A 17,158-nucleotide genomic window follows, 5' to 3' on the forward strand; every position below is an offset into this window, starting at 1 on the left:
GGGGAGAGAGGCCTGCAGATTGTTTGTGCTGACAGTGAAGGAGCTGTTATCACAAATGGAGGGCTGTTTTTCTCCTCACAGCTTGCTGTCAGTGTTCGAGCGTGGACACACGATTGCATTTGTGTGTGTTCTTGTAACAAACTGGCTCCTGTCCAGCAGCTCCGAGTGTCTAATAGCGTGCGGACATCTCATAAAACACTGCATGCTGTGGGAGGGTTCTGCATTTTTCTTTCTGCTAAGCTGGCGAGTTTCAGCCGCCCAGAGAAGTTGCATCACTTCAGCGTTCCCACGTGAGGATAATTAGCGGTTGACAAACATGAAAGTCAGCAGAAAGCTTCTTTGAATTCCAGATATTTCTGTGAAGAGAGAGTCGATATGATGCTCTGTAGTTATAAAGCTCATCAGATCACTGTTGAATACCAGCAAAATGCTGATCAATAACTGAATTGTTCTTTTCACTGCTTGAGAGGAAAAAATCTTCGGAGGACGTCGACCATTAGAGAAATTTGCTCTTTGTGTTTCTTCATGTTTCTTTTATGTGTCTGTGCGAGGTGATGAGGGAACAGCACGGCTCCCACACACATGCCTGTCAGGAAGGCAGCGAACGCATCACATCTGCCAATCGATATCTATCCTCTGCTCGGGGCGCACAGGTTCACTGAATATTAAACAACCGTGGGAAAGTTATCCTGTCACGTTCCAGGTGAGCACAGCTAAAGCCGGCAATTATCCCATCCTCCCGCCCACAGAGCCGACCGACACAGCGTTTTAATGACAGCACAATCAAGCCTTCATTAAACTCCCGAGTTTATCTGCTGAATTCCATTTGGAGCTGTGACTGGACCGAGTGGACGGACTCTGTCTGTGGGTCGCGTTCACGTGTTTGTTGAAGCTGAGGATCTGCACACAGAGTTACAGACTGATGTGGGAACTTGTTTCATGTTGATCTTTAGGACCTGAGTGTGTTTGGCACATGATACCTAATGTCTCCACTGAACACGTTACTGGGAAGTTAATTACAGCTCAGATGTTAAGAGCACAGTTCATGTCTGTTACCAGTCCGACACATAACTAGTTTGGTTGGTTGGTAAGAGGTATTCTGCAGCAGAGAGCGACATCTGAACAGCTTCTGTGTCAGATCATCTTCCACTTTACAAAACAAGAGGAGGATTTTAATTGGAGGTGTGAATCATTAGTTTCATCATCATATGATTTTAAATTGAATTGTTTTTTACAATAAAACAATACTGCTGATGTCGCACAGTCTGACCACATATGATTTCTACTCTCAGGAGCCAGAGGTCACAAGCTGTGTGATTTCTGTGTCACAATGACGAGAAAACCATCCTTTCCTTTTGCAGTGGAAGCGGCTCCTGATAATCGTTCATTTGCCCGCCCCTGACGATGAGCCAACATGTGTGCTGCGTCACTCACATCTATCCATCTATCTGATCTGATCAGCTCTGATCATTGATCCACTCTGCGACTCACAAACTACACAAGCTGCTGCTGAGGGAAAGACAGAGCCATTTTGATACTGTTTATCACAATTATCTATGACAGGCCGAATGAAGGGGTAAACTGAAACGTACCATGACCTGCTGTGAGGTCACATGATCAGGGCAGCGCTGACTCGGTGCTAAACTTGAGCTTGTAAAGTGTTTTGAGCCAAATGTGACATTTGTGCAGCCGACCTGAGTCTCAGAGGGTCAACAGATCCAGCATCAGCAAACATGCAGCTCTGTGTGTTTGTTTGTCTCCTCCTGTGAGCCGGCGCTCTTCCCGTTACAGCCGACACCATTTCAACTAAGACGGGTGTATTTTTAAAGTCCCTGCCCGGCGCCGCTCCACAGAAAACCCGAGTGGGGAACATTTTCCATCCCTGGGACACAACCTAATGAGCAATGCCAGTCCTGTCACACAAACTATGATCTTACCAGCAGTCATGTTGCAGTGAAAAACACCCGTGGGGATTTGAGTCAAGCTGTAGCAAAGTCTCCTGGGTAAACATAGTTAAGACGGCAGCTCTGTAAATAGAACAGCCTGCTGACATGTACACTACATCAGTGATACTGTGTGTCTCTACAGTAGGTCCCACCAGCCTACCATTAGTCTGAGCTCTGTCTCTCTGTCACAATCCCTCAGCTTCCCCTCGCCTCTCCGAGCGGAGCCGAGCGGAGCGCCGCCGACAGTCAGCGAGCGCCTCAGCTGCACACATCATTGATACTAATGGGGACGGAAGGCTGGTGTAGGGTGCCGCGCGCGCGTGTGTGTGTGTGTGTGTGTGTGTGTGTGAGTGAGAGAGAGTTTGTGCACGCAGAGTAACCAAAGTCAGGATTACACAAGTGGAGCATGTGTGGTTGCTCTGCGGCACGGAGATCAATTCATGTCGCTGCAGCAAATGGCGTGACAACCAGTCTCCTCCCCGTCACCATCTGCCTCCTCGCTGCCAATTTGTCACAGCACATCCAAGTGTGGCCGTGCCCTCATTTAACACTGAGCAGGAGCACGACTCGGGGAGGAACAGGAGGAAGAGGAGGAGAAAATAAAGGCAGTGACAAAGACTGCAGCCCTCGGGGCGAACAGGCAGAGAGGTCAACTGGAGTTTATCAGAGGGCAAACACAAGAAATCCACACAGAAGGCGTCCTGGTGACTCAGCTGGCTCAGAGACAAAACACAGACCTGCACCAGGCTGGATTTAAATCTGCACCTCCGTCACACATCTCCTCTCTCTGAACATCAGCCCCTCCAACAGTCTGATGGAAAATACCAAAATGATTCATCTTAAAAAAGAAACTTCTTCAGTGATGTGCAGGAACGTTTCCTTCAGGTGATCAAACTAAGTTCCTGCCGACAGGTGGTCAGGTGGACGACAGATGTGTTATTTAAAACAACTCCAAAATACTTGATTCAATTTACCACAAATTAACCTGTAGGTTAATCAATGCCGGCCTGTTTCCTCCAGAAACTCTGTCTGTATCCAGGCTTCATTTTGTCCATATAACTGCAAACAGCTCTCCGTGTTTCACTGGGAGGATTATTACTGTGACACACCGCGCTCACACAGTGGACAGGTGACGTGACTTCGTGACATGGATCATTAAATGGAGGGAAAGAGAGAAAAGAGTGAGGCGTGAAGAGGAGACACGGGTCAGAGTCTCACCTTCCTGTCACTACAGCACATGATGGTGTTCAACGTGTTCTCATAGAACAGTTCGCATGAGATCCTGCGAATGATGTCACGTCCTTGACATACAGTGATGTAAAGTTACTGAGGTTAGGTTGAGGAAAAGAAACATAGTGAGGACGTTCTCAAAGTCCACACGGATCTGAAAGTCTAAAGTCTGTTTTGATGTGACCCGTCCACCCCAACCTGCCTCCGTCCTGACAGGCGCTCAGACTGCTTCCTTCATTACTGCTGTGCTGTCAGTGCACTGGTCATGTGATCACAGCCTTTTAAATCACGTGGGATATGGACGAATTTGTGAGCGCTGATTTTTGTAGGAAAACATCAGCCTGTAGCATTAGAGTGTGCGGTGACCTCCAATACTCATTTTTATGAGACAGAGCTTGAACACATATTGAAGTGACTCAGTGTTGCCTCCATCTGCTCTTAGTTCCACCTGCTGCCAACAGCTAACAGCTAACGTCAACCAGCTGCTAACAGTTAACATTAACTAGCTGCTAACAGCTAACACTGACTAGCTGCTAACAGCTAACAGCTAACATTAACTAGCTGCTAACAGCTAACAGCTAGTGTTATCTACTTGCTAACAGCTAAAGTCCAGTTCAGACCAAAGATTCATGACGAGACAAAACTGTTTTTGAACGTTACAGAGGAAAGTGTCAGCGGTGTGAACGGGCCGGTCTGAGCTCGACTCAACTTCACCTGAATTACACAACAACCGGCGGAGTTAGACCTCCCAGTCTCTGAGGATGACGCTGACTAACTGTGAACACAGAGATCTTTGGTTTACATTAAACCTCACCTGTTGCTCACCAGTGGCCCCACTCACTCCCAACGACTGTCGTTCACTAGTGTGACTCACCTGACCCAAACAATGGTCCAGTGAAACTCCACTAACGAAGTATTGTCTTATGAGGGTGGTGGGTGTACACCTCCACAGAGGTTAAAAACCTGAGTCTTACTCCACTGTTTGTCAGACTAGTGAGGACTAGTCAGACCGATGCGTTGAGAACTGATGAAGCCGCTTGGATAAGAGGCGAAACGTCTTCTAGACAAAATCAAATGTCCAGTTGCCTACGATTTAATTGTTGCCAGAATGGAATTGACCTGGATAAATGAGAATATCCACAGACACATGTACATTTATATCTTATCCTGAATATGGGCAACAGGTTTGGCGTGTCACATGACCACCTCACGCACTCTGGGTATCTAAGATGGTGACTTTCTGTCATCTATCAGAGGTCTGAGGAGCGTTTAAGGAAGAGCTCCAAACACCAGTCTGTATTAACAGGAGCTGCTGAGTGTGATGATCTGTTTTACGCTTCTTTACTCCACTGGACGTCAGAATGTGTGTGTGTGTCTTCTATACTGTCTCTTCAGTATATTAGCTGTTGCTCCTCAGTAAAGCTAAGTTTTTCTTGTCGAACAATTGATTGATGGATCTGCAGATCACTCCAGTACTAATCAATAGCTGCAGTTTCCCATCAACCCCGTCCTTCAGGTGTGACAGATGAATTCAGCCTGTCATCTTGTAAAGTCGTCCTCACTGAGACAGAGCTTCGCCGTGTTTTGGTTTGATACACAAAGACGTGTTTTGTTTTCTCATGTCAGCATGTGGGCCGTGAACAAATGTTCATACATCCAAAATATGCAGCAAACTATGCTTCACTTGTGTTGGGAAGGACACAGCGCTGCATTGTCAAGTGAGTGGGTGACAAGATATGAAAGCAATGCCACTCAGTCTCTTTCTGCCTCCGTCTCTCTCGCACATTTCTGCCACGATAATACCTCCATTCAACTCAGCGGTCTGATCATGTTTCACGCCTGTGCACCCGCATTGACTGCCGTTCTGTCCCATTTCACCCCCTTTGATACGTCTTTGTGTCATCAATAATGACAGGCAGAAAGAGGCTGTCCACGCCGGGGCCCTCGTGCCACCGCCACACCAGCGCTCTGTTCATCACCTCGTTCCTATATCCTCACCCTCTGAGCGGAGCGTCATGTATTGTTTCCCTGCTGTCAGCAGAGAGCTGTGCTAAAGTGCCGGCTTCTATTCACTTTGACTCACGCACTGTTCTGTACAATGGCCCCGTGTCGCCGGGGCGGCCAAAAGAGGGATCACAGCACAATGTGCAGCTTTGCAGGGCCGGGAATAAAGAGATGGCCAAACGTGAGCGTTCACGCTGTCAAATGAGAGCTCACAGGGACAAAAACAATGTGTTTGTGTTACATAAAGTATGTCTGTCCGTCTACCTGTCTGTGTGACGCACAGCTGAGATCCAAAGCTCTCGGCTGTCTTTAGACCACTTTGGAAAAACCCCGATGTGCTGCAGCTCGTACCGTCAGGTCTGGGTGTAACGAGGGCAGGCCATTACCAGACGGAGCAGACAGCTCTCAGTCCATTACTGAGCCGAACAGGAAGTGAACCTGAATTTATAGATATGTGATTATTTCCTACATTCATCTCAGCGACTCACAGAGCTGTGTTTCCTCTCAGAGAATATCTGGGACAGTCCTGCAGACGTACTGATCGTCTCTGTCAGATCTACACTGACGGTGATTCTCAGATACTGTACTGATCTGTGTGGAGGCCCGTCAGCACCGCTGGGATGAAACAGAAGATCCTGTACATCGTTATAATGATAAACTTTCTCCAGATAAACACTGAGGGCTGATTTTTCGTTGGACACAGACTCAGTGTAGAGATGACGCCGGCGCCTTCCAGTGTTCGTTCTGACAGCTGTTTCAGATTTAGTCTTGAGATGAAAATGTTTATTAGTTTTAGTCATTTTTATCCTTCATACAAAAACCCTAAACGTGTGACTGTTTCTGTTGGCTACTGAAACATCCTGGTGCAGACTATTTACTGGAGTTTACCAGATAATTACAAGCATGACTGTTCTTGACTGTCAACATCCCATAATGCACCACAAACATTTTCGTTCCATCTCGTCAACGAAAATGAAACAAAGATTTTTGTCTTAATTTTTTATTATTAAGGTCTATTTTTAGCTCGTCATCGTCTCGTTTTCATCATGGAAAAAAGGTCGTTGATGAAAAATGTTCGTCCTAGTTTTCGTCAACAGAATTAACACTGGAGCCTCCGCAAGTGTTCGACACCATCATTCACACTGTGCGGCGGTGTGTCCGTGTCGCTCTGCAGTTACACCTCCAAAACACTAGTTGGCGATGGTGTTAATGTGCCACTGTGTTGAGTCTGTGTGAAGGGCTGTGAAGTTTGATTCACTCTACTAACACACATTAAACACACACTAACATGGATAAATGGAGACAATATTAAACAACAGAACAACACTATGACTCACACACAGGCCTGTGCTGTCTCACAGTGCGATGGTGCATCAGAGTATTCAGAAATCCCGACAGTATCATTTCTAACATTGTCCAAAACACAGATGCTCCTCTTCATATGAACGTCACACTGCAGAGGCTTTACTGTGGATGCTTTGCATGTAGTGCACATCAGCTGCCAGCAGAGGTCAGCGTGGTGAAACAGAGCTGACTGTGAGTGGAGGGGAGAACGTTACAGGACTGTAAACAGCACAGAAAAGCAACAGATTTTCATCTAACTCTGAGAATTATGGGGTTATTTCAACCTCAACAGAGCTGGTGGTCGTGGGAACAACTAACTAGACAACTAAAGGCCAAAACACATCACAAAATAAGCTCCTATTATTTTCAAAGTACAACCCCTCAGCAGCGGCTAGATGCATGTCGACGATCCTGGATTTCAGTTTTTGATTCTACCTCAAAAACTCTGATCAGGTCAAACAAAGCAAACAAAGCAGACGTCGAAGCTCAAACTGAACTCAGTGATATTTACTCTGTGTACGATGTGAAAGAAGAATCGTAACTGAACTTACCGACAGCTTTGTCTCGATCCACCCGTCTGTAGCTCCTCCTACTTCTCTCAGGAAGTGACCTCAGCAGGGACTTGGAGGCGGGGGGGTTGATGAGGCGTCAGGGGTTTGAACCCCTCTGAGGTTCTTCCTCTCAGATGGTTCAGTCTTCAACAAACTTCCTGTGGAAACAAACAGATGAACACATGAGGATCAGCTGTAAATATAAACACATACCATGTGTCAGCTGATTGTTGTATGATACAGATATTCAATGCTGGAATATGAAACACAGCGATGCTAAAGTGTGTCCGAGTCCTCATATAGAGTGAAAACAGATATAGTCAGAGGTCAGGATTATTCAGCTCCAAACCTTCGCCCACACTCGTCCTCCTAGACCTGATAAACAGCTTGTTCTTATAACTGAGGAGATATTGTGTCCTGCAGCAGGACGGACGGACGGATGGACGGATGAATATCTGCAGTGAAGAAAAACAATGATGCAAACACAAAAGCTGCGCTCATGATGACAGAGTTTTTACTGTGAGTCAGTGCAGCAGCTGTCCTCATAACGTCTGTACAGTCACCTGCAGTCTGAACACGGTCAGGACACAAAACAGCATCACTGAGCGTCGCCACAGACGCAGGTCGACCTGCCGTTGTTACTCTGGGATGTAGATTTAACTGCTGTGAGGTCAACGCCGCCGCCGACCAGGAAATACATAACAAGCCCCGCCCTCTGCAGATCAGGCAGAGCATTGTGACGGCCTCGGCACGCGCACACACACACACACACACACACACACACACACACACACAAGTTACAGTTAATGATTAATGTTTACAGTGACCTCACAATAATAAACAAACACAAACAGACAAATAAACAGAGAGGAACTGAGAGCCGTACACAATGTGGGGAACAGCTTCATACAGTCATCATCAGATGATCCATCGATCTGCACTGATCTCAGTGATCAATGATCCAATATCATCATCATCAGTGAAAACATTGATCCATATCATCGTCTTAAGGTCACGCTTTTATTTTGAAAATCTGTGTCACTGTCAAACAGTAGCAGCCGAGAGAAAAGTTATTTAATGTGGAATAAATCAGCAGAGTTAAGAGATGTTGTTTCAGACTACTGACAGGTCGACACGCAACACGTGTCGTAAACAGAGCCGTAAGAGATCAAATTCTGGGGACACGTGACGAAACTCTGGGGACACGTGACGGACCTGGTCGGACATCTTACTCTAACATCTGACTACAGAAACAGCAGCTGCCTGACAGGTCTCACTTATTCACATTATTTTTCAGCAGCTTTGTCTGTAACACACGTGTTCAATGATCAGATGATATCGTCTCGTATCGATCGCAGGACCTGAATTGAAATCACATCAGAATAATATCACAGCAGAATTTGTGAAATCTTCAAAGAAGAATCGATACCAGATCATATCACGATGAACTGTTGATTTACGCTCCTCCTGCTTCAGTAAACTTCAGGAGCAGATTTCTCCTCACGACTCGGCTGTGACTGGATCATGTCACCGTTAGATTCCCCTGAAAGGCGATTGTTAGTTATGGCTCAGCTGTGACGGCGCGTCCTCCTGGATCACCCACATGATAACCAGCCGCCGGCACACGGCGTCGACACATTACAGATGCGCACACAGGAGGAACAGCTAACACCAGGCAAACAGCTCCTGTTGTCGTGCTCAGTTTCTTCTTCACGGCCTGCTCAGAGTCGCTCTCAGTATCGATCGCAGCAAATGAGATCAGCTGGTGGGATTGTAACTTCAGCTGCTGGGCCGATTAGATCAGGTGCTCATATAACGCATGGGAGATGAAGGATAATGTTGCCGTGATTGTTTCATTGCCACGCTGCGATCATTGTGCCCTGGTGTTAGTGGCGTTCTATAATTTCTAATCTCATTTTCTAGAAATAGTCCCGCAGAGAGCCCCCTGATCCTGCCGTAATAGTTTGGAGGTGAGCTCCATTAACCAAATGAGCTTTTCAGAGCACAACATTCCTATTAACAGCACCGTGCAATCCCTCATCTCCTCCCAACGTGCGCCAGCAGCCTCCCTGCAGACCACGGGCACCAGCATCACACGTTCAGGACATTAAAGCTCCCCTGAGCAGATCTGGCACAATCCCTCCTTCACCAAAATGACCCTGAAGCCCGTGCACACATTCATCCCACACAGACGCCTCTCCACATTCCAGTCTCTCTCCCACTCCTCTGGATATTTCCCTGCAGGCCCTGAGCTGCTCACTGGGCTGTGCTAGTGATCAATGGCCCCTGGTCACTGGCGTCAGGGGGGCCCTGGGCTCCAGGAATGGGGGTATTAATAATGCAAGGTCCAGGCCTGTCATATCCTCCATTAGCACGGAGGAGGCGGGGGGCCCACCGGCTGATTGATTACTAATTAGATTAATTGCCGTCTCTTAGAAAAGGAGGAGAATGTAATAGACTGACGAGAGCGAGGCAAGAGGAGCCCGGCCGGCTGAAAAATATCCACCCAGACTATTTCAAAAAAGATCAGGAATCTCTCATCTGGTCTCCTCTGAGACGAGGAAACAAAAGGCAGAGTCGGCACTCATAAACAAGCGTTCAGTCAACTTTATAAACACCGAATAAATGAGCTAATCCTCTGCAGGCGTCTCCACACACAGCTGACCACACTGAAGATGACACTGTGCTTATTGGCTGCTTTCATTTGAGACTGTTTCCCCTCCCGTCCACACATTTGTGTCTTGTTAGCTCTCACTATCTGTGAGACACGATGTGATAAGACTCGCTGCTCTCCAGGTTCCATGTAATGTGTGTAATGATAGTGTTGCTGAATGCAGCCGTTTGCTGAAGGCTGCAGAGGTGCGGACAGATTGACTTCCACTTAATCTCCTCGCTGTCCTTTGGAGATAAAACTAATAAAACACACATCAAAGCTGCGGCGTACACACTGCAGTCACCAAAGGCGCTGAATCAACATGTTTCCTGCCGTGTCACATCACATGTTTTCTCTTAACGGCGCAGATTATTGTTGTGAATCAGACTGAAATGAGCGAGCCGATGTTAAAATCAATGAGTGTCCACTCAGTGTCTCCTCCAAATGTGACGCCTTCAGTTTGAGGACCGATTCATCACCGCCCTGATCAGGACCAAAGTGGCGCTCTGTGGGAAGTTGTTACTTCATTTTAATTATCCTTGGTTCTAATTAACGGTCAAAGTGTGTCGTAGTCACAAAGTTTCCTGGAACGTTTCCCTCTGTCCTGACCAGGAAGTGATTGGAAAACACAGAGTACTTTATCAAACTGGCTCAGAAACCTTCCAGATCCTGTATCAACATCACTGCTGAAATTATTTCTGTCAAAATCACATCTTCATTTTCCAACGAGTGGTGAGGCGGGCACACGTGTACGAGTATGAGACTAATTGGCACGCTGGTTCGGCCACACTCATTACATCCGCCCACACTCCACAGAAATAGCCTCACACTTGTGAGGGGATAATGCCTTCCGAACAGGGAGCTGCAGTATTTGTCTCAGCTTGCCTCTGCACCGGCAGACCGCGGCGAGTCTCAGCCCGCTCTGCTGGCTCTCGCCATCCTCAGGGGAAAACAGTCCCAGCATGCATTGGTATGTTTAGTGCATTAACTGTGCTGAAACAAATAACTCATTTCTGAGGAGCCTGTGGAAGACGACGCACAGTTTGGACCAAGAACTACGAGGAAACATGGAGAAGCCTGTCGAGACATTATCGCCCTTTAACAGCGCCTGTTCAGGGCGAGGATATCACGCCGTTCACACCTCGCCGCTCTGTATCACAGGTCCGATCGTAGAATCGGACACAGAACACAGGTGCTGACAGCGCAGACGCACTGTCTGTATGAGGACATCTATCTTTATACTTTAGACTGACATTGTTATTGACATGTGATGTCATTGTTATTGTTTACAAAGAGCTGCTGACACGTATGTTATGTGTCACACTGGAGGCTGACGCTGCTGTCACATGTTAAATGTAGTGAGCAGAGCTACTAACTGCTCTTCATCACAATAACGGCTCCTCAACTGAAGCTACTCTCACAGAGATGCAGTGAAGTTAGTGACGCCGCTACCTGTAGTGATGCTACATGTCTGTGATGTCATCATGCTGTCTGTAATCACACACGTGTGTAAAAATGTAAAGGCGGTGTGCAGGCGGGACGTTGTGGCGGCTCTATAGCGCCATCTGTGTGTAAACAGGGCTGGTGTTTATCATCAGTGGGGGATGTGGACGTCTTATCTCATGTCACAGATCATGAGACTGGTCGTCAGCGTCTCTGACAGCGAGAGGAGTCGTTGCACTCTCCGTCACAGATGAGTTGTTGAGGGTCTGTCAGGACGGAGAGGAACATTAGAGCCATTAATTACTCTGCTCTCCTCCATCGAGCAGGGCGGCAGCTCTGAGTCACTCCCTCATATGTGACAAAGCTCTTCTAAAGAAGGAGCTTTGTTGGACTGCCAACACTCAAATCTGTCGGCACATCATCCCAGAGGACAATAAAGCCAACACATTCATTCAGCATTCACAAACTGTCAGGAGCTGCTGCTGCCGCTGCCGCCACCACCGCCACCGCCACCGCCACCGCCGGCCTTCTGATGCTTCGAGGACTGAGATCAGACACACACAAAGGCTGAGAGGGAAGTAACACACACACACACACACACACACAAACCCTGAAAAGCCTTACAACAACAGAACAAACCCAGATTCAAACTCAGAGACCAACCTGAACGTGTCACACCTCAGCTCTCTGTGGGCGCATCTATGACATCATTAATGTAAACACCTGTGCCTGTTTGAGGGTGAGGTCACATTTAGTCTCACTCATTCATCCTGAGACCCCGCACATGATGAAGATCTGTTTGTGGTTGATACCGTGACGTTCGGCTCGCTGTTAAATATACATTTACAGATGACATCATCATATAAACAACTGTTTATTATAAACAACTATCTGTTTATTATAAACAACTATCTGTTTATGCCACAAACAAAACATGAAAAACTACAAATACCACCTCACAAGGCCAATCAGCAATCTGAAGATTCAGTGTCTGACCAAATGTCTCCCCTTCTGTTCCTGAGATATGACGTTAAAACATGATGATGTCACAGTCAAGCTGACCTTTGACCTTTTGACCTTCATTATTTTATCCTGTTAGGCATTTGTGTCAAGTTTGGTCAGAATTAGTGGATGAATGTCCAGTTATGTAAAAAAAAACATTCTGTGAGGTCATTCTAAAGTCCAAGTGGACGTTTGTGCCAAATTTAATGAAATTCCCTCAAAGCCTTCTTCAGATATCACGTTCACAAGAATGAGCAAGACGAGAACACAGTGACTTTTGACCACCAAAATTTAATCAGATCACCGTTGTGCCAAAGTGAACATTTGTGCCAAATTTGAGCAAATTCCTTCAAGAGATATCATGTTCACAAGAATATGACGAACTGGTAACAGTGACCTACAACCACGAAAATCAAAATCAGTTCATTGTTGAGTCCAAGACGACATTTGTGCCAAATTTGTAAAAGAAATGTCCTTAAGTGGTTCTTGAAATATGGACTTCACGTAAATGAGACAGACTCATGGGCACAGTGACCTTTGCACACCAAAACTGAATGAGTTCATTTTTGACTTCAAGTGAATGTTTGTGCCAAATTTGAAAAACTAAAAAATAAAAATAAATAAATAAATAAAAATCCCTGATGTGTTCCTGGAATATCACTCGTGGGCACGGTGACATTTGACGGCCATCACCGTTGAGTCCAGGTGGATATTTGTGCCAAATTTAAGCAAATTCCCTCGAGCTGTTGTTGACATGTCACGTTCACGAGAATGGGTCAGACAGACTGACAACCAAGAAACAAAATTCCTCCGTCCTCAGCTGCCGCCAACATGGAGGTATGAGAATCTTTATCCTGCTGACTGTTTGTGCCTTAGTGGCTTCAAACCTTCAGTTCTGTACCTGTGTCCTTTGCTCTCTCCTTCCCTAACCCTCGGCTGCCTCCTTCCTCCTCCTCCTCTCGCCCCCGCCGCTCGCTGAAGTGACAACACGCTGTGCTAATTGAAAGCGACCCTGACTCGTCCTTTTTCCAAAGCGCTCTGGCCGGTGCCCCGTTGATTTCCCCTCTGCCGGTGGCTGACAACTGGCCTTTGGGCTGTGGCGCTCTGCGGCGTGAACTCTGGCCTCGCCGTGTCGGCCCCTCGCCTCTCTGTCTGTCTGCAAACACGAGGTCCAGGTCCAGAGCGGCACAGAGACGGACGCTCCGGCTCTGCCTGAAGTGAGGACTGTTCAGGATAAACAGAGGCGTCCTCAGGAGGGTAAAGGAACTCGCTCTGCGGTCAGGCGTCTTGAAGCGAGAGGAACTGATGCAGAATTTAGTTTCCACAGTTAAGAGGTGGAACATTTGTAATTCAGTGACGATGCAGACAGATCTGAGCCGCCGTCCCTCCAACATGCTCCACACACTCTGAAGGACAAAAGCAGGAAGGCTAACCTAATAGAGGAGCTCCAGCTGCAGCTGCAGACGACGTGATTAGATTCTCTGCTCGTCTTTAATTCCTTTATCAAACAGCAGAGATATTCCAGTGAAACTAAATGTCGTACCTGCAGAGGTGGGCTGCTCTTATCAGCCTCACTGAACACGACTGGGCCCAGAATGTAATAGCCTCACAGCACGCTCATAAATCACCTGAAGAGGCTGCACGCCACATGCACTGACACTCCCGATCTGCCAACCTGTGTCTTTATTAAAGACCACATTACACCACACACACACACACACACACACACACACACACACACACAGACCAACGCAAACACCAGGCGACCACAAATATGCTCCTCACTCTGTGTGTGTGTGTGTATGTGTGTGTGTGTGTGATTGAGACACACGGCCATTGTTTTTACATCTTGTCAGCTTCCTCTTCACAATTACTGCGATTGTCTCCCTCCCACTGGGAGTGACGCATCACTTTGGACAGATGAATGTCTGCTCACATTTGATTTGCTTTAGTGGAGCTCTGAGATCTTATTGGCCAAACAGTGTACACAGCACGCCGTGTGTGTGTGTGTGTGTGTGTGTGTGTGTGTGTGTGTGTGTGTTGGTATTTCTTCTCTCCGTCCGTCCTTCCTCTAACTTTGACAGCTAAATTGGAAAATGTCAGAAGTAAACATCATGTGATCTGACAGAGACTCAGCGGCGAGGCGAGGTGGAGCAGCAGTAAAGGTCCTGTAAGAGAGGAAACACTCAGCCTCCTCAAATCAAGACGTCTTGAACACACACGCCGAGCGCTGCGTCAGCTTCACACGTGATTCATTTCATGATAACTTAAAGAGATAATTTGCTGATTGTCGTCCAGGTTAGCATCGTCACAGTGATGGTGTGTGTGTGTGTGTGTGTGTGTGTGTGTGTGTGTGTGTGTGTGTGTGTGTGTGTGTGTGTGTGTGTGTGTGTGTGTGTGTGTGTGAGTGAACTGAGCCAGACGTCCCTCCATCTTGAGCTCCCTGCTCATCTCTCAGTGGAAAGAATTCACCTGATGACATGTTTCACCGCAGCTGATCGTACTTCCTCATGTTGGTGTGTGCACCGCAGACACATGGGACAGAAGCAGATCTCACACTCAGTAAACTGAGATTAAACTAAGCAGCACTGATGAACCACAGCAGTAAACAGGTTTAAAGGTACACTGTGGAGTCAATCTGACATACATCACATTGTGTACATTTGCTTACTGAAGGAAAAGGCGAGTGGTCTTTGACTCTGACCTTCAGTTTAGTTATTTCCAACATGGAGACTTCAGATTTCAGTTACAGTATTAACACATTAAAGCATTTATTGAACCAAATAAACCCGTCTGTTTCCATCCTTCACGTGTCACTGTAACTAATAATAATAATAATAATAATAATAATGATTATGTGATTTGTCGTACTGTAAAACTGAGTTTCTGTCACTACATGTCTTTTTCTTCCTGCAGTGTTTTCACAATCATATTTTAGAGACTGTTTGTTACGAGCTGGCTGCCATTTTGTTTTCGGTCCTGGAACTTGCATTAGGTCACCAGCAGGAGTGCTTATTGGTCCGGTGTGGTGCAGTGCATTCTGGTAGTTGTGGGTTTTCCACATTTGAGCAAAAGCTAATGTCACAGTGGCCGTGTGTGTGGGCCCTCCTGAGGTTGTTATTGATGATGTACTTATTGACTGAATGTTTCTCTGTATAGGAACAAGCATGTAGCACACATACATGTCACACCACAGCAGTTACAGCCTGAGCTAGTCTGCAATGCTCGTCCCCAGCTGGGCCTTAAGATACAAAAACACAGGTGACAGTGTGAAGTCACAACAATAAAAGTAGAGACAGAACAAGACACAAACTGTGATACATAATTAGCACCACAGAATAGGAAGCTCCAAATCATTTATGACTGCATCACTGATTCCTCTTAAAAACTGTTTCAGTTTGAGTTTAACGTGATCGAAATCAGGATCCAGTTTAAATTCTGAAGGTAAAGAATTCCACAGACAGAAAAAGCTGTTTGTCTAAATGAGGATCTGCACAGGTGAACCTGACAGCTCATCTCTGACACACTGACAACAGTCCAGATGATCTAAATCAAACACATGACTCCATCCACAGATCTCCACCAGCTGCTGCTGCATCCTTTCACACCTTCACATCTCTCCACATATTATCCATCATGTCTCTGTCCTGCATGGAAACAAACCCAGCGGGCGGCAGCCATGATGGAGGCCAGCTCCTGACCTCTCTGCCATAATTCAAACCCTGCCACGTTACTTCATGCTATCTGTAGAGAGGCCTTTGAGCAAGGCACTGAGGGAGAGACTGGTCCTGTCCTCAGTAAAGACTGTGGTCTGATCCATGTCTGCAGACTTCAGACGACATGTGTAAAGACAGCCTGAATAAACCCAGCTGTGAGCTCGTGTCCTCTGAAGGCTTCACATGTCAGACCTGGACTGAATGAACATGTCTGTGATGATGATGTCACTGTTGTGTCTCTGCAACATAAAGAGCTGATGCATTATTTCTGCAGCATCACAACACAATACCAACAAAAAGCTGCTTTGTGCTCGACGTGTCTGCAACATAAACTGACACAGAAGAGAAAATGTGTACCTGAGCTGTACGGGACCGTTCAGACAAATCACATGTCATATTTTCTGTGCTGGTCTTTGAAGTCACAAGGTCAGTCTGTACACATTCTGCTCCTGTTAGATTTAATGACTGGTTTCTGTAATCACAGCTTTATTGTCAGCGCTCTATTGTTCAACTCAGCATAAAGAACGCTGCTCATCATCTTCTGCAGGGTTTTTGTGCCCTTGGACAAAAGATGTGACATTCACATACGATGCAGAGACGTGAGGAGTGAGCTGCCTCCTTCAAGGAACCCAACATGTCAAATATCTGAGCTGAGGGATGATCTGTGCCAAATACACAGGACTAAAACCTCTGCAGGCTGCCGCAGAGCTACGAACCAAAACCATGCAAATCATCAACAGGAAAAAACACTAAATCTCTTTCTCCCACTCACTTCCTGCAAACAGCAGACGTAGCCGTGGGTAAACACCGCCGCACAACACATCACCAGAAGAAAGATTGGCTGCTGAGAGACGGAAGCGTAAACAGCTCGCAAGCTCTCACACAAGAAGTTGTTACTCTCTAGAAATAAAATGTTGAGGACGGGGATTGAACAAAGGCACTGGAGGTTTTTCTCATCCAGTCTCCTGTGGCTGTAATCTGACCGGTGGCAGCGGTCCAAGGCAATCTCTGAGGAGCGAGCTCACCCACAGAGCCGCCACCGCCGCCGCTGCTGATGTACATCTCTCTGAGCGTGTGCTGAAAAGTCTGCAAGTTTTTCCTCCACGCCTTCTGTAATCTGTGACAACTGCAGTTTTCAACACAAGCACCAGAAGAAATGGACCAAACTGAAACTTCAATGTGACGAACATCTGACTCATCAAGTTTGAATATAACAACGCTGACTACCACTTACAGCTGTTAGCTGTGGCACAACCAGAGCTGGAGATG

At 46.7% G+C, this 17,158-nt stretch overlaps 1 protein-coding gene across 4 annotated transcripts in view; it reads right to left on the bottom strand.

Moving 5' to 3' along the window:
* sema6e (sema domain, transmembrane domain (TM), and cytoplasmic domain, (semaphorin) 6E) overlaps nt 1-17,158 on the bottom strand; it is a 182,305-nt gene that overhangs the window by 92,897 nt on the left and 72,250 nt on the right. For all 4 annotated transcript variants that reach the window (XM_049582618.1, XM_049582617.1, XM_049582615.1 and 1 more), the window contains one exon: nt 7,076-7,233. The gene's annotated coding sequence lies outside the window, so the exon portion shown is untranslated. The remainder of the gene's footprint in view (nt 1-7,075; nt 7,234-17,158) is intronic.

This window comes from Epinephelus fuscoguttatus, linkage group LG8, assembly GCF_011397635.1.
Source record: "Epinephelus fuscoguttatus linkage group LG8, E.fuscoguttatus.final_Chr_v1".
NCBI classification, from domain to species: Eukaryota; Metazoa; Chordata; class Actinopteri; order Perciformes; family Serranidae; genus Epinephelus; species Epinephelus fuscoguttatus.